Source organism: Lampetra fluviatilis, chromosome 30 (assembly GCF_964198595.1).
Source record: "Lampetra fluviatilis chromosome 30, kcLamFluv1.1, whole genome shotgun sequence".
Taxonomy (NCBI): Eukaryota; Metazoa; Chordata; class Hyperoartia; order Petromyzontiformes; family Petromyzontidae; genus Lampetra; species Lampetra fluviatilis.
This window is the reverse complement of record NC_136304.1, coordinates 6,311,105-6,329,779: the sequence shown is the minus strand read 5'-3', so window position 1 is coordinate 6,329,779 and position 18,675 is coordinate 6,311,105. Positions and strand designations below refer to the sequence as shown.

At 55.4% G+C, this 18,675-nt stretch overlaps 1 pseudogene across 2 annotated transcripts in view; it reads right to left on the bottom strand.

The window, feature by feature from the left end:
* Window positions 1-4,172: 4,172 nt before the first annotated feature.
* The window catches only part of LOC144943178 (cytochrome P450 1B1 pseudogene), a 28,333-nt pseudogene continuing 13,830 nt past the window's right edge, over window positions 4,173-18,675 (bottom strand). Inside the window, exon 2 of one of the 2 annotated variants that reach the window (XR_013639468.1) lies at window positions 4,173-6,280. The product of XR_013639468.1 is annotated as a cytochrome P450 1B1 pseudogene, transcript variant X2 (transcript). Of the gene's footprint in view, window positions 6,553-18,675 lie in introns of those variants that run through there. The other variant, XR_013639467.1, reaches the window with a different exon arrangement.

Below are 18,675 nucleotides of genomic sequence, written 5' to 3'. Positions count from 1 at the left end.
GGTGGATGAGTGGGTGGGTGGATTAGTGGGTGGGTGGATGAGTGGGTGGGTGGTTGAGTGAGTGGGTGGATAAGTGGGTGCGTGAGTGGATGAGTGAGTGGATGAGTTGGTGAGTGAGTTAGTGAATGAGTGAGTCGGTGGATGAGTGGGTGGGTGAGTGGATGAGTGAATGGGTGGGTGGGTGGGTTGGTGAGTGAGTGGGTGGGTGGGTGGATGGGTGAATGAGTGAATGGATGAGTGAGTGGGTGGGTGGAAAAGTGAATGAGTGGGTTGGTGAGTGGGTGGATGAGTGAGTCGGTGGATGAGTGAGTGGGTGAGTGGATGAGTGAATGGGTGGGTGGGTTGGTGAGTGAGTGGGTGAATGAGTGAATGGGTGGATGAGTGGGTGGGTGAGTGGATTAGTGAATGGGTGGGTGGGTGGGTTGGTGAGTGAGTGGGTGGGTGGGTGGATGGGTGAATGAGTGAATGGATGAGTGAGTGGGTGGGTGGAAAAGTGAATGAGTGGGTTGGTGAGTGGGTGGATGAGTGAGTCGGTGGATGAGTGAGTGGGTGAGTGGATGAGTGAATGGGTGGGTGGGTTGGTGAGTGAGTGGGTGAATGAGTGAATGGGTGGATGAGTGGGTGGGTGAGTGGATGAGTGAATGGGTGGGTGGGTGGGTTGGTGAGTGAGTGAGTGGGTGAATGGGTGGATGAGTGAGTGTATTGTTGAGACCTGGCAGTGATGGTGGCTGAACGCGGTGTAGATGAGACGGCACGAGCTTGGTTGAGATCTCGGGCGAAATCAACGCAGGATAAAGGAACGCTTACACGAAACATTACGTCAAAAATTTCGCCGAGATCAGATCACGTGAATATGTAACAATACAAGTAATGTATAATCCCTTTCATCAACACATTGCTTGATGAGGGGCCTACCCTACGCCATATGGCGGTTGTTTTGACCATACTTCGCCACGCTGGTCCGCGAGGGTTCATCAAGGCCAGGTGCATATATGCGGGGGACATAGAAGTACAGTACTGCAATTGGTTTTCCTGCACTGCCATCTGCTGGCCACAGCAGCCTAAAGCTTTGTGTTGTTGGTGGTCGCTCATGCTCACACTATCGGTCGCGTGCCGTGGCTCATTGGTCAGTTGAAGGGGGCCTTCATTGTGAAGCTTGTGAAGCTCACCCACCTACTCACCCATCACCTACCTCGCCCACCTGCTGACCCACGTACTCACCCACGTACTCACCTACGAACCCACCTGCTCGCCAACACGCTGACGTTCCTACTCACCCATCTACTCCTCACCCCACCTACTCACCCATCTACTCCTCACCACACATACTCACCCATCTACTCCTCACCCCACCTACTCACCCATCTATTCCTCACCCCACCTACTCACCCCACCTACTCCTCACCCCACCTACTCACCCATCTACTCCTCACCCCACCTACTCACCCATCTATTCCTCACCCCACCTACTCACCCCACCTACTCCTCACCCCACCTACTCACCCCACCTACTCCTCACCCCACCTACTCACCCATCTACTCCTCACCCCACCTACTCACCCATCTACTCCTCACCCCACCTACTCACCCCACCTACTCGCCCACCTACCCACTCACCTGACCCCCCCCATCACCCAGCATGTAATTGTGCAACTTGAATCCCACGTGACGTGTCACATTAAATCCCACGCGATGTCTGCACGACAGACAGATGATTCTAATTAGGGGGCTGTCCTGGGACACCTCTTCCCCCCCCCCTCCAAAAAAATCCCCACACAATATATAATTGTCAGGATATGGTTGAGAATAGCAAAGATGAAGTGGCCAAAACGAGCGAGCGAATGATTACGTTATTCGTGCGACAGTTTGCGCAGAGAGGCGATTAATGGCAGATATCGATCGTAGATTGTAAAGTGTTCACAATGAATCGAGCGCGAGCAATCTCTTAAGAGAACAATATCGTCATCAACATCCTCCATTGTCTTATCCACTGCTGGATGAAATCCTTCCTCCCACCCCGGCACCGTATGTCACGGTCTGGTGCCGCTACCATTCGTCTCACTTCTGAGCGTGAACTGCAAATAAATATGTATATTTGTGTAATCAAATAAAAAATGTGTGTATGCGATTAAACTATTTTGTGTGCGTTGGCGGTGGTGCACAAGCACAATAAACAAAACCTACAACGCTCGTCGGCAACACTGTCGCCTTAAAATAATATGCATATAATCGGCGACGTTTCGGGCATTGACCCTTCAGCTTCTTTACATGGCCCGTTAGCGATGGAGAAGGGGCACCGCAGGAAAAGTCGACGGTTTGTATCTTTTACTGCCACGGTTGACGAGCTTGAGTTGTGTGCGTTTGATTTATAAAAATGCGGGCGTGGGTTATCAACTTTTTTCAAAGGGCACTCAACTCAAATGAGATCGAATGGGAGTTGGGGGGGGTCTCGTTTTGTATCTGAGCGGAAACGCGACTATCGGGTCTGATGATCTGCCTAATATGTTAACAATATCTATTAATCAGATTAGATTTTTATTTAATTTCACCTATAAATTTTGTTTAGAATAAAATATGTTTTGGCCCAATGTATCTGTGTGTCTCTGTGTGTCTCACTAGGTCCGCAAAAAAAAAGTAGCGATTCGTCGAGGCAAATTTGCGATGTGGCTCTGGCTGTATTCGAGTGAGTGTGTGAGTGAGTGTGTGAGTAAGTGTGTGAGTGAGTGTGTGTGAGTGAGTGTGTGAGTGTGTGAGTGTGTGTGAGTGAGTGTGTGAGTGAGTGTGTGAGTGAGTGTGTGAGTGTGTGTGAGTGTGTGTGAGTGTGTGTGAGTGAGTGTGACTGTTGGCTCCAGCAGTCTGTTAAGGTTATAGGGGGGGGGGATCTTTGTCTTCGTTGTGATCTCTGTGCGAACTCCGCACCCCCCCCCCCTCCGTTATCGATGGTGGATGTGTGAGTGATCGGCGTATCTCTGCAGCAAATTATACCAAATAAACATTCGCCAACGACGCGTGAATTAGACCCCTTGGTGAGGTCAGCGAATATAAAGTCGGCCCGATTTCCGTTCAGTGACAATACAAACACACACACATATATAGAATCACGCGAGTGTGCCCATCCAGCCCAATAGTGTTATTATAATAACGATAATAACCGGTATAATATTACTACAATTACTATACATTTCTGGACCAATATCACCTTGAACATATTATCTTGGTTATGCTTTTCTTTGGCTCATATCAGCTCGATTTAACTCGGGTTTGTTATCAGTTTGGATTGCTCATCAGCCGATGTGCTGAATGAAAGACGTGTTCCTTGCGTGGCGACACGGAAGAGAGTTTTGCATCTATATTCACCACGGCAGCCCTTGATTGATCGCTCTGCGTACGAAATTAATGAGAAGCGAGGCCGTAACGAATTTCACCGTCGTCGACACCAATACATTGTCACGATTCGATCAATGTAATCGATTAACGTGTTTTTTTGCAGCTATCATCGCGCGAGATGAACCCAGTAGTGACCGCAGTTCCCACCGTCGGCTGTGCGAACGAATGGAAATAATCGATACAAAAATGATCGATGGAGGAATCGTGAATGTAATCGTCAAATTACACCACACACCTCGCAAGTGTGTATATGTGCGTACAGGATACGCACATACACACAAATACATGCAAAGCCCCCCCCCCCCTATAGTCTCCATCGTATGTTGGGGCAAGTGCTGTTATCCACCACCCATTAAAGCCGTCACGACGCCCGACCGCCGTTGTCTCCCCAAGTGTGCGATGCTCACGTACGCCATGCCAGTTACGTGTACTGGTTTCAAGACCGTGTCGACCTATACGGACGAGGCCGCAGGACACGTTCAGATATCACTTCGCTGCGGCTGTAAATCGAACTTGTCCACAGCGTGTGCGGCGCTGTGCGCGAACCACTGCGTAGCCGCTCCCTCCCCACTCTCAACGAACTCATCATCATCAGCATGAGTATGTATCACACAGCTCTGCCTTCTTTACTCGCACACGATCTCTCTCCAATCTACGTCGTGCCTTCTTGCAATTGTCCCGTTCATCTCGTCACTCGCTCTAAAATATGATCTCACTTTCTCACCCCGATCGCGCCTCCTGTAAATCCCGTATTCATGATTTTTGTTTTTTTAAATGTATCTTACACTCCCCCCCCCCCCCGCGCTCTCACTCGCTATCCCAAAGTGTTCTCTCTCTCTCTGGCTCACTCTCTCGCTCACTCACTTGCTCTCTCGCTCACTCACTCGCTCACTCACTCGCTCACTCTCTCGCCTGCTCATTCACTCTATCGCTCACTCACTCTATCGCTCACTCACTCGCTCTCTCACTCACTCACTCACTCTCTCGCTCGCTCACTCTCTCATTAAAGCGCCTTCCATCTCAACCACTCAATCACTGTCACGCATGCGCGCTCTCACTGTCGCTCACTCTCTGTGCCCCCCCCCCACCCAAAACTCTCACTTGCATTCTCACTAACACAGTAATATCCTCACTCTCTCGCTCTCTCGCTCTCTCCCGCGTCACTCCTCTGCCTCTCCCGGCCGACCCAGCAGCTATTCGCGCGGCGTGAACGCCACCGAGATATGCTTGGGCTTCAGGGAGAGACCGTACACGCCCTCCAGGCTCACGACGTGCCCAGGGGGCACGGACATGCTCAGCTGGTGGAGCAAGACGCTGCAGAAGAGGAAGAGCTGCATCTTGGCCATCTCGTAGCCGATGCACCTCCTCTTGCCCGACGAGAAGATCATGACCCTGCGTGCTAGGTCGCGGTCGAGCGCCGCGCCCGTCTCGTCCAGGAAGCGGCTCGGATCGAAGCGCTCGGGGTCGCGCCAGATTGCCGGGTCGTGGTTGACCGACCACTGGTTCACGAATACCACTGTGCCCTTGGCGATGCGGTAGCCATTGAGCTCAGTGTCCGTCGTGGTGGCGTGCGGGATCGTGAAGGGCACGTAGCTCACGTGACGCATCATCTCGCACACGAACGCGTCCACGCACGCCAATTGCGGTCGGTCGTCCAGGCGTGGCAGCCGTTCGCGTCCCACCACGCGGTCGATGTCCCTCTGCATGTCGGCCTGAAGGTCCGGGTGCTTGGCGCACAGGAGCACGAACCACATCAGCGACGTGGACATGGTGTCCTGGCCGGCCCCGAACACGTCCGTGAGGGTGCTGTCCACGTACTGCGGCCCCAACTTCAGGGGCTCCTCGCGCGCACCGCCTCCAGCGCCACCAGCAGCGCCACCAGCAGCGGCGCCAGCCCCGTCTGCCGCGTCTCCCTCCTCGTCGCTGTCGCCGCCTCCGCCCTCGATGTGCCCGATGAGCGCGTCGATCATGTCGCGCGGGGTCGCCGCGGGGTCGTACGAGTCGCGGTGCTCCTGCACCTTGCGCTGCACGAAGGCGAAGAACTCGTTGTTCATCTGCTCGAAGTCGCGGTAGATGGAGCGCACCGGGTTGGGGAAGCGCATGAGCCACGGCATGACGTCCACCACGCTGCCGGCGCCCACCGTCTTGCTGAAGCGCTCGTTGTTGCTCAGGAGGTCGCGCAACTCGGCGTCGTCGTGCTCGTAGCGCTTGCCGAAGCACACCGCCGAGATGACGTTGGCCACGGCCACCACCGTCGGCTCGCTGGGGTCGACGACGCCGCCTCCCGCCCGGCTCGTCGCCGCCGCGAGCATCGCGCACAGCTCGGCTGCCTCGAGGCGCACGTGGCCCTCGAAGACGCGGCGGGTCGCCGCCGTGCCCGTGAAGAAGGCGCGCAAAGTGGAGTGCGCCAGCCGCCGGTGCATGCGCCACAGCTCGCTGTAGTTGGTGAACGACATGCTGTTGCCGCCCGACACGAGCGCGAAGGAGGGGAAGTCGGGCCGGCCCGCGAACTCGGCGCCGCGCTTGACCAGCGCCTCCCGGATGATCTCCTCGCCCGTGAGCACCACCACGGGCTCGTGGCCCAGGTGGATGCGGAACACGGGCCCGTAGCGCTGCGCCATGGCGGTGAGGGTCAGGTGAGGCATCGGTCCCAGCTGGAGGGAGTTGCCCACGATGGGGAACGCGAAGGGACCCGGAGGGTCGGGAGCGCTGTGCTTTTGCTGCTGCTGCTGCTGCTTCTGCTGATGAGAGCGGCCGTGCTTGCGAGCCTCCAGGGTGACGAGGAGGATGAGAAGAGCGGAGAGGAGGAAGAAGAGCACGGGAGGGTGCGAGATGTCCCACAGCTGGGCCCCGCCGCCCGCCGCTACCACGGGCAGCGCCTCCATGCTCTCGGCTGCGGTCATGGCAATGCAGAGAGAGAGAGTGAGGGAGAGAGATGTCAGGCAGAGGAGATTCTCTCACTCGCAAACGTCGTGGGCTCGTTCATTCAACGCGCGCCAAGGGGAGGCGCCGTCTCTGCGACCTGATCGCTGGCACGAGTCCGCTCTGCTGCTGGCGATGATTACGATGATGCTGGCGATGATTACGATGATTGCTGGCGATGATGGTTTGGTTCGCTGATGGTACTTATGCTGCTGCTGCTGCCACTTTTAAGTCGCGAGTGGCGTTGATCTGCGGGTGCCGCAGAAACCCACGTGTATTTATCAGCATGACCCCCCCCCCACTCCTGCATCGACTGCCCCCCCCCCACCACCACCCATCCACTCGTCCCCTCCCTCCTCTCCCACCGCTCGCCACGATTGTGACCGCCACTCGGAAGGAGGAGAGCGAGGGGAGGGGCGGGGCGGGGGGCGACTGCTGCCTCTGATATTTTGCGAAGACGACCCCACCCCCTCCCCCCGTGTTCTCTCCCCATCCTCCACACCTCCTACAGCCCCCACCCCCAGCCCCGCCACCCCCCACCCCCCAACCCCATTACCATCCCCTCCGCGTTCCAGGGCTGGGGGCACAGGGCTACGTGCAGAATCAGAGCCAGGGGAGATGGGGGGGGGGCTCCGTGTGTGTGTGTAGCGGTTAGCGCTACGCTGCACTACGAACCTGGCGACCCGGGTTCGATTCCCGCTCACGGTCAACACCAGTGACGGTTATCTGAACCGGTGCTGGGCCTCCCCTAGGTCGACTCAGCCTCAAATGCGTACCTGGTGCGATGTGTAAACATCGCCACTAGGGAGACAAAGGCGGCCGGGCGTGGTGTTGGCTAACCACTCCCTCGTGTGCCGTGCCGGCCTTTATAGGTGCTCGCTAACAGCACTTGCCCCGACAGTCTGTGAAGGCTATACGGGGGATCTTTGTCTTTATATTTGTGTGCGTGAGTGCGGGGTGGATAGAGGTGTGAGCGATATCGTCGCGGTTGGCTCTGCGAGTTTCAATTCCCGTTCGCGGCCCACCAACACCAGTGACGATTCATCCGAACCGACCCTGGGCCTCCCCTAGATCGACTCGGCCTAAATTGAGTGCCGTATTTGGCAGCAGCGGCGCGTATGTAACATCAGCACTGGGGAGACAAAGGCGGCCGGGCGTGCTGCTGGCCACCCAACCCCCCTCGTACGTCGATCCGGCTGACCAATGCGCTAAATAGCCCCACACACAAACACACACACACACAAACACACACACACACAAACACACAGACACACACACAAACAAACACACACAGACACACAAACACACACACAAACACACACACACACACAAACACACACAAACACACAAACACACAGACACACACAAACACACACACAAACACACACACAAACACACACACACAAACACACACACAAGCACACACACAAACACACGCACGCACGCGCGCGCGTGCATTGCCCATGACCCGCGGGAACGAATCCCCCCGGGAAGTTCCGAGGGGGTGTCTTCCCCCGCCACCAAGGCCTCGAAATCTGATGACAAATTTCCCTCCCTCCCCACCACCCCCTCCAACTGCTTCAGCTTCGCACTTAACGAATTCGAAATCCCCCCCCCCCAAAACCTCCCCCCCCCCTCCTCCACCATCCATATTTCCATGTTTGTATGAACCTCGCTCGCTTCGAGAAACGATAACGACCACTTGAATGGCGCCGAGGCTTTCGAGACCAAATCTCATCTACAAATTGGCACGTTCTGTCTACGTGGCAAACCTTACTAATTGGCTGTGTCGGGTGGTGGCGGGTTTAACGACACATTTATATTCACGCCTTTGGGCCCTGCTGAGTTAAAACAAAATCATCGTTCGGTTGTCCTTCCCCCGGCACTTCCGATTGGCACGGTTGGCTACGTACGATGCGAAAGAAGTTCGACCCTAATACATCGTCATCATTATCACACCTCGACTCCTCGGCTCGACCAATCGTGTACACTGCTGGGACACCTCGCATAGCAGCGGAGTCGGGGTGTCAGTGGGTCTCTGTGTGTGTGTGTCTGTATCTGCGTCTGTGCGTGCCTGTGTGGGTGTGCGTGTGTGTGGGGAGCGGTGGTGTAGCGGTTAGCGCGCTGCGCTACGAACCTGGCGACCCGAGTTCGATTCCCGCTCACTGCCAACACAAGTGACGATTATCTGAACCGGTCCTGGGCCTCCCCTAGGTCGACTCAGCCTCAAATGTGTACCCGGTGCGGTGTGTAAACATCGTCACTCGGGAGACAAAGGCGGCCGGCGTGGTGCTGACCACCCCTCGTGTGCCGTGCCGGCCTTCATAGGTGCTCGCTAACATTACTTGTTCAAACAGTCTGTGAACGCTATACGGGGAATTTTTGTCTTTGTGGTGTTCAGAAGTGAGTGTGTGTGTGCCTTCAAATGTGCTTGCTAACAGCACTTGCCCCAACAGTCTGTGAAGGATATACGTGGATCTTTGTCTTTGCCGTGTTCAGAAGTGAGTGTGAGTGTGTGTGCTTTCATATGTGCTTGCTAACAGCACTTGCCCCAACAGTCTGTGAAGGCTATACGGGGTATCTTTGTCTTTGTCGTGTTCAGAAGTGAGTGTGTGTGTGTGCGTGCGTGGTTGCGTGCGATTGTGCGCTAGGATGGCGACGGATGTTTTGGGTGTGTGTGTGTGCGAGCGTGCGCCTGTGCGTGCGAGGTAGGTAAATAGTTCGCGTGAGTTCAGGGCTGTGACCCACCCACCCACCCTTCCACCCACCCTCCCACCACTACGCCGTCGTCTCGCTGCTATCTCGCTCTGTAATCTCGCTCTCGTCCTGGCACGGCCACGCGCTTGGTGATTGTGCGCGCGCGCGCGCGCGCGAGCGTGGTCGGGGTGCCCTGCGCGCGCATCTCGCGGGACATTCCGGCGTTGCGAGTTCGATTCCAGGCCCAGGGGATAATCTGATTAATAATGATACATCGGGAATGGGCTTCCTTTAGGTCGATTTAGCATCTGAAAGCGTACCCGCTGCAGTGTGTAAACAACATATATCAGCACTGGGGAGAGACAAAGGCGGCCGGGTGTGTTAGTTGCACCATTCCTTTTGTAGACCGTTCCGGCCTTAATAGGAACTCGCTAACAGCACTTGACCCAAAAATCTGTTATAATCATGATTTTTATATTTAATGGAGGGGGGGGGGGGGTGTGACGAGTTGTGACGTAGTGGTTAGCGCACTGCACCGCGTGCTGAGTTCGACGTTCCGGGCACAGCCAACATCAGCGGCGAGGCTGGTTCCCTAACCATCCTCCCTCGACGGCGCCTTAATAGGATCGCTGCCGCCGCGTGCGCGCGTGCATTTGATGGGAGGTTAAGGGTCACCTTGTGCACAAAGCCCCGCGGGCTCCCGACGCCTCCAATCGAGATGGGGGACGCATTTTTACAGAGGGCTCAGCTTCGCCATGAGAACCATACACAAATACAAAATTTCCCCCGGTGTTTTCCATACCACGCTTTCGGGGCAAGTGCTGTTAGCGAGCAACTCCCTGACACGGCACACGAGGAGGTGGGGTGGCCACTTTCATCTCCCCTCGTGGCGATGCTTACACACTTCGCCACGTACTCATTTGAGGCCGAGTCGACCTAGGGGACGAGGCCCAGGACCGGTTTGGATAATCGTCACTGGTGTTGGCCGTGAGCGGAACTGGGGTCGCCGGGTCCTCAGTTGCAGCGCGCTAACCGCCGTGCCACCGCTCCCCTTCACCATGAAAACCAACTTAGCCCTGAACACACACCACACACAACACCATACACACACCAACACACACTACACACACACCACACACACCACACACACACCACACACACCACACACACACCATACACACCACACACACCACACACACACCACACACACACCATACACACCACACACACCACTCCACACACACCACACACACACCACACACACACCACACACACACCTACACATCCCACACACACTACACCACACACACACCACACACACCACACACACACACCACACATACCACACCACACACACACCACACACACACCACACCACACATACCACACCACATATATACTATACTACATACACACACCACACACACACACCCCACACCACACGGTGCTGTGTGAGTGTAAATTGCCTGCCCCAGTTGGTTGTCGCAGCTTCATCGTTCACGCCGTGTCAAGGTAAAGGTGCAGCCCTGCAATTGCCTCCTAACGCGACGCTCGGGTGCGCTTTGAGATCGAAAGCTTCTAGAGGGGATGTTGGCCAACCCATCCACGTATGGGAGCATCCACACTTCAGAATCAGAATTTGTATTCAGACTGGAGGAATCCGATGAGCTATAAAGCGCTTTTTTCCCCCCACAGATGTCCAGTCGGACGCGGGGTAAGAAAGTTAAAACCAACAACCTGTACAAAAAACACGATCGGAGTGGCAGAGTGCAATAAAGGTTACCAAATCGCCCAAACGCACAACAAAAATAAAACTAAACCATCACCCATCCTGCCAGACAAAGCCCACCGCGGTATTAACTTTCTTTGTCGAAAGCCACCTGGCCACAAAGGATAGTTGAACAAAGTGGCCCACCATTTGGACATTTATAGCACTTCTACTCCCATGTGGACAGAACCGGGGTGTGGTGGTAAGGGGTGGCCGTGGTGGGGGGGGGGGGACTCTGGTTTTTCACACACGGCCCGGATGATGGCCTCTCACCACGCCTTGTCGTTCATTGGGGGATTTTGTCTGACCATACTTCACCACGCTGGTCAGTGCGAATTGATGAAGGGCGGGGCGTGGTTGCGGTGGGGGTGGAACCGGTGCAGATTTCAACTCGCGTCACCGTGAATCGATCTCGCGTGGTATGGATGATTGACGAGTTCAGTGCGCTAACCACTGCGCCACCGCTCCTAACCCCCAGTGAACACACAGCGGCCCACGTTTGTAGAAAGGTCACTCGATAATTGTAGTCGTAATAATGATGGCGCTGATCGCATTTTGTTGATAGCAACCGCGATAGCAAATCACAACTACGATGCTTTAATCATTGTTACAGCGATGATGATTAAGGGTAGCGATGATACGTGCTATTCCAAACAAATTGGTGCTGCTCCTGCGTTCGCAGTGGTGCACAAACAACAACAACAACACGCTCCGTGTCAATAATAACACCGCCGTGCGCGTAGCCTGAGCGTGGAAATGGGCGACGTTTCGGGCAATGGCCCTTTTTCACAGCATATTCGAAAGGGAGGCCAGAGAAGTAGAGTTATTTTTGTATATTCGAACGATGGTGAGTATAAAATTACCGTTACAGCGATGCTGACGATAGGCCTACGGATGATGCTCATGACGACATCAGCCATCGCGATGCCGTTAGCAATGATTATCATCACGGATACAATCACCACAGCGAGCATCACCGATTGATGCCGCTGCTGCTGGTGTTGTTCGTTACGAGCTTATACATCGCCCCACCCCCGCACCACCCCCTTCATCCCCTTTCGCGTGTGGCACCAGGATGGCAGTGCGGGATAATTGGGTTCATTTCCCTGCCCATCTTGGATCGCGGCACGCGAAGGTGACGCGAGGCCGACAGAGACCCCCCCTCTCCTCCTCCTCCTCCTCCCCACCACTCCTCCCCAAGCACCCCCACGTCCGCTCCGCTCCCCCACTCATCCCTCTCCTCTCGCCCCCTGCGCACGCCACCCCCCCCCCCGCCCGCCTGCCTCGCACCCCGGGCGCTTCCTCGCCGCGGCTCTTCAATGCGTGCTGTTGTTTACGGTACTCGCCTTCAGCCCTCACCTTCTACCCCCCCCTTCCTCCTCCACGCACCCCCTCTCCCCCTCCTCCACCCTTCCACCCCCACCCTCCCCACACCGCCCCCTCGTCTTCCTCGCACGCGATCCGCGCAGCTTGCCAATTACTCGGGGTTGCGAAGGGCGCGTCGCTAATTGCGTAAATTATTTACGCGAGGTTCGACTGCCTCTCTCCCGCCGCCGCCGTCACGCTCCGTGCCGTGCCGTGAGCACGCACGTCCAACCCCCCCCCCCCGCCCCCCCCCCCAAAAAAAAAACACAAAGACAAAGATCCCCCGTATAGGCTGAACAGACTTTTGGGGAAAGTGCCGTTACGCCAGTAGCGCCCGCGAAGGCCGGGACGGCACACGAGGGGCTTTGGGTGACCACATGGCTCATTTGAGGCCGAGTCGCCCTAGGGAAGGCCCACGATGTTGGCTGTGAGCGGGCATCGGACTCGGGTCGCCGGGTTCAGAGCACAGCGCGCTGACCGCCACGACACCGCACGTACAAGGGCAAATACAAAGATCCCCGTATAGCCTATGAAGGCGGAACGGCACACGAGGGAGTGGGTTTCCAGCATCACACCCCGGCCGCCTTTGTCTCCCCAGTGCTGACATTTACCCACCACACCACATACACATACATACACACACACGCACACGTACGTACACAGCTCCTGCACGCGACGCACACGCACGCACTACAACATAAATGCACGCACACACACAAACATCACACAAAAGACATCCTTAGAGCTTCACTAAACTTGCTGATGCAATTGCAGTTAGGGAGCACCTAGCACGGCCCCAGGGGCCCCCCAGAGGAGGTTGGGGGAGGGGCTGGTGACGCGGTTGCACCCGGACTCGGCCCTCTTTGTTGCTTGTGAAGTTTTGGATGATTTTGAAACTCGGGGGGTGGGGGGGCGGGGCGGGGGTTTGAGGGGGGAGGCTGCAATTTTGTTTCTAGTGTTGGGAGAGCGGTTGACGCACAATCGTGATCGTCATCCATGATATATCCACTGCTGGATGAAGGCCCTCGCCTCCTCCGCGCGGTGGCTCCACCTCCCACGCGTCTTCACGTCACCTTGACGAAGACAAAGATCCCCCGTATAGCCTCAACTAAACTTTGGTGGCAAGTGCTGTTAAGGGCACATATGAAGGCCACCCGCCGCCGGAACGGCACGCGATAGGGTGGGTGGCCCGGCCGCCTTCGTCTCCCTAGCGGCGATGTTTACTGCACACCGCACCGGGTACTCATTTGAGGCTGAGTCGACTTAGGGGAGTCCCAGGACCGGTTCAGATAATCGTCCCGGGTGTTGGCCGTGAGCGGGAATGGATATCGGGTCGCCGGGTTCGTAGCCGCTGGCTGCACTGCGTCACCCCACACGCACTCGGACGTTCGAGCCAAGCGGTGATCAGCACGGGGCCAAGAGACAGATTCGAGTGAACCGACTAAATAATGAAGGCCGTGGCGTTAACCGGCTGTGGTCTGCGCTCCTCACTGTTCCATCACCTCCTTGCGCCCAGTCTCACTTTTGTTATTTCTCTCTTCCTGTCAAGTTGCATAGGAACATACTCCACGTCTGACTCTCACCTCTCGCTTTCCACCTGTCGCTCGGCCCTCAGCTCCTTCCTCTTCTCGGTTTGCTGTTTCTCTTCCACCGCCTCCACCCCGACCGGCTCCTTCGCCCGCCTTTCACCTGCTCCCAGCCCCCCCCCCTCCTCCCCCCAGTCATCTTCCTCCGACGACCCCGATTCCTGACCCGGCCCCGACGTCTCGCTATCAACGTGCACCTGGACACATCTCTCCCCCGCCCCCTACGGCCGTGCTCCTCCATCTACTCAACTGTCCGGCCACCAGACCTCTGCCTCTAACACCCTCCACCTATCCTCATCCGTGCCCATTTCACAACTTTCACGCGCGTGCCCCCCCCCCCATACCCCACTGCCACTCATCCACCTTGCACCCACCAGACGCCCTCACTCACCATCGCACTCCACCTCACTCTGCCTTACGGACTCCTGCAACATCAGCTCCATTCCCAGTCCCTGTCCCTCCATCAATTCCGTCGCCTTCCTCACCGAACGCCCTGGAAAGGACGCTATGTGAATGCGAAATAGAATCGAATAGAGGATGAGGAACGGCAGCACCACTTCACGAACTTTCTCCGCGGAAGACCTTACTCTCTCTCTCTCTCACGCCGTGGCTTTGGGGACCTGGACGTTGTAATGGATCTCCTGAACTCTCCAGATGCTGTCGTACGCCGCCAGATGTTTTTTTTTGCAAGCGAGCCGATTCCATCGCTGGTGTGGCCGCCCCTCTCATTTCCGCTGCCTCAATGCGGTCGTTTCATCTCCGGCTGAGCGTCCCTGCCAATGTCATTAACACTACAATTGTCACGTGCTTGCGAGTGATTATAATAATGTCATCATTATTATTCACGATGGTATCGATTCTCCGTCACGGCCAACATCAGTGGTGCGTGGTGGCTATGAGATGTTTACTACCTTGCCTGATATACAGGAGGTCGTGGGTTCGATCCCGATCCTGACGCCTGCTGTATATTTGTAGTTTGCGTGTCTCTCTCATCATCACGGTGGCTAGGAGATGTTAACTACCTCGCCTGCCATGCAGGAGGTCGTGGGTTCGATGTCAACCCTGATGCCTGCTGTATATTTGGAGTTTACGTCTCTCATCATCACGGTGGTGAGATGTTAACTACCTCGCCCGCTATACAGGAGGTCGTGGGTTCGATCCCGATCCTGACGCCTGCTGTATATTTGGAGTTTCCGTGTCTCTCTCTCCCCGTGGTCTCGTGGATTTCCCCCCCGGGTCCTCCAGTTTCTTTCTCCACATTTAGAAACGTGCGTTTAGAGTAGTTGGCTGCTGTCAATTTCCACGTGATAAGCCACTTCGTTGAGTTATCATGTGTGGCCAGGACGCTTTTCAAACAGAGATATATAGATTTAAAGCTTTCGTGACTGCAGGGATTCATCTTCTTGGTTATTTCGGTAAAGTCACGTAGAATGGAAATAATAAAATAATAAAAATGAAACATGATAAAATAATTCTCACGACGTTTCGGCCACAATGCAAGTAGCCGTCCTCAGGTGGAGAACAGGTCTGTCGAGAAGACAGAGCCTGGGGTGTGTCATTCACACTCTGTCTTCTCGACAGACCTGTTCTCCACCTGAGGACGGCTACTTGCGTTGTGGCCGAAATGTCGTGAGAATGATTTTTATGTTTTATTATTTTATTATTTTATTATTTCCATTCTACGTGACTTAACCGAAAGAACCAAGAAGAGAGATATATTGCTCAGCGGGCCTTACTTAACCAGGAGTGGTGAAGTATGGACAAACAATTACCGGCACGGCGTGGGAAGCCTTCATTCAGCAGTGGATCGACAGTGGCCTTGCACGCAACTGAGCGGTGCGCGGTGCTCATTTCCACGATACAGCCTTGATCCAGTCGCGGAAACTCCACATTCGTATGACCAGGACCAGTCGTGCCAGAAGATTAATTACTTGGTGATACTGCTGCTGTGGATCGGCAGTGATGCACAATCACAAATAACACCCAAAACTCAGCACATTAGTCAAAAAAAACATACAATAGGCGACGTGTGTTAAGTTTCATGTTTAGTTTTAATTTCCTTTCCACAACACGGCCACAGTGGTACTTGTTTTTTTTTTAAATCGACCCTTAAAGGATGATGGGATAATTCTCGACCCGCCCCCCACCCCCATCCCCCCGACCTGGATTTGAACTCGCAAAATTTTTTTTGCGATTGCAAGCCAAGAGCTCTCTATAGCTGCGCCACCCCGGCCAGATATATCTACTGCTGGATGAAGGCCTCCTCAAGTTGTCGCCAAGTGTAAAGAGCAGCACTGGGGAGACAAAGGCGACTGGGCGTGGTGCTGGTAACCCCACACTTGATACAGCTATCGTGCTGTGACGGTTCCACCTGAAGACGGAAGCTTGTGTTGCCTCCGAAACGTCGTGATTTTTATTTAACTTTTATAAAAGAAAAATTTTTACCTACGTGCCTTTACCGAAAAAACCTAAGAATATGAATCCTTGCAGTCACGAAAGCTTCAAATCTAGAATTAACCCCACGCCCTTTGTTTGTCCATATTGGCCTTCATAGGTGCTCGCTATCAGCACTTGCCCCAATGGTCTGCTAAAGGCAATACGGAGGTAGGGGTGGTGGTGGTGGCGATGATGGGGGTGGGTGGGGGGGGGTCTTTGTGTTTTTGTGTACGAGTGAGCCGTCCTCGCGTGCGAATGAGTTTGCGTGTAAGTGACCCGGGTGTGTCTCTGACCGAGAGGGTTCGAGTGGTGTTCGCGAGCGAGCGAGGCAGCCAGCCTCCCCTTGCGTGAGAACGCGTTGCACGGTTGCGAGCAGCGTGCACGTGCGCGCGCGTGTGTGCGTGGGGGCGCGTTCTCAACATTTCAATATCCGTGCCAGTGGCGTGCGTGCGAACGGGGTTTCATCGGTGGGAGCGGTGGTGTCGCGGTTAGCGCTGCGCTGCGAAACCGCCCGCCCGAGTTCGATTCCCGCCCGCTCACGGCCAACACCGGTGACGATTATCTGAACCGGTCATGGGCCTCCTCCCCTAGGTCGACTCAGCCTCAAATGAGTACCTGGTGCTGTGTGCAAACATCGCCACTGGGGAGACAAAGGCGGTCGGGCGTGGTGTTGGCCACACACCCGCTCGTGTGCCGTGCCGGCCTTCATAGGTGCTCGCTAACAGCACTCGCCCCAACAGTTTATTCAAGGCTATATGGGTGATCTTTTTCTTTGTGTTTTCGTGTGTGTTTATGTGAAGGATTATCTTGGGCAAGTTGAAAGCAGCCACCCTCCTTACAACAACAACAACAACAGCAACAACGGAGGGCGGAGAAGCGACGCTCACACCAACGAGCGAAGCGCGGCGTCGTTAAAACGCAGCAAGTTGGCACCGTGTGTGCGGCACGTGAGTTTAAGAGGGCGGGCGAGTGTCTGCGTGAATGTGAGTGTGTGTGTGTAAGTGTGTGTGTGTGAGTGTGTGTGTAAGTGTGTGTGCGAGCGTGAATGTGAGTGTGTGTGAGCGTGAATGTGAGTGTGTGTGTGTGTAAGTGTGTGTGTGTGAGTGTGTATGAGTGTGAATGTGTGTGTGTGAGTGTGAATGTGAGTGTGTGTGTGTGAGTGTGTGTGAGCGTGAATGTGTGTGAGTGTGTGTAAGTGAGTGTGTGAGAGTGTGTGTGAGTGTGTATGTAAGTGTGTGTGTGTGTGAGCGTGAATGTGAGTGTGTGTGAGTGTGTGCATGCACGTGGTTAGTGCGCTGCGCTACGAACTCCGCGGTCCCGAGTTCGTTTCCCGCTCACGACCAGTAGCAATGCCTCCCTTGAAATAAGTACCTGGTGTGGTGTGTACACATCGCCACTGGGGAGACAAAGGCGGCCGAGCGTGGCGTTGGCCACCTACCCCCTCGTGCGTGGTGCCGGCCTAACAGCACTTACCCCAACAGCCTATACGACTGTCATTTCCTTTGTTTTAATGCACGCGAGCTTCCGTGCATGCGTGCCAGTGATTGAGTTCGTGCGGCCGAATCGGTGTGCGTGTGCGAGTGTGCGCGTGCGAGTGTGCGCGTGCGAGTGTGTAAACGTGAGTTCACCCACCGCTGTGCTCGCGTGCGTGCGAGCGAGTGAGCGTGCGTGCGAGTGCGTGCCACGTGCGTGCGAGTGAGCGAGCGAGCGTGCACGTGAGTCTACGCGCTCGCACGACACTTGCGTGCGTGCGTGCGAGCGTGCGAGTGAGTGTTCCCCCACACCCTCGTACACACACAGAGAGAGAGAGAGAGCGCCGAGCTCTGTGCGCTGTACCCGGGTCCAGCCAAACTCGACACTCGCACGCGATGCGTGGAGGCAGCGTGCGCGCGGGGCCGTCCCTCACTCGGTTCAGAAGCCGAGGAGGGCCGGCTCCGACAACTCTCTGTTAACATTGCCCTCATTCCAGAAAGATCAATATTTTAAATATGCCGACAGGACGAGGATTTCTACACAAGCGGTCACAACCGCCTACCCATCCCCCCACCCCTCACCCACCACACACACACAACCACTTCCCCTCCTGCCCACCGCGGCAACGAACGCGCCACTCAGAACAAAAAGAGCGAACGAGAGAGGCACTCCGCCGCGCACTTGAACGGGTAAACACAGGCAGACGCGCTCGCCTCCTCAACAAACACAAATCAGCCGCTTCATCAGCGGCGCGCAGCCATTTCACATTTGATGCGCTTAAGGCGTTTAGCAAGAGAATACAAAGACAAAGTCCCCCCGAGTAGCCTTGACAGATATTTGGGTGGGGGCAAGTGCTGCTGTCGAGCGCCGTATTAAAGGGCGGCACGGCACGCAAAGGAGTGTGTAGCCAGCACCACGCCCGGCCGCCTTTATATCCCTAGTGGCGATGTTTACACATCGCACCAGGTACTCATTTGAGGCTGAGTCGACCTAGGGGAGGCCCAGGACCGGTTCAGATAATCGTCACTGGTGTTTGCCGTG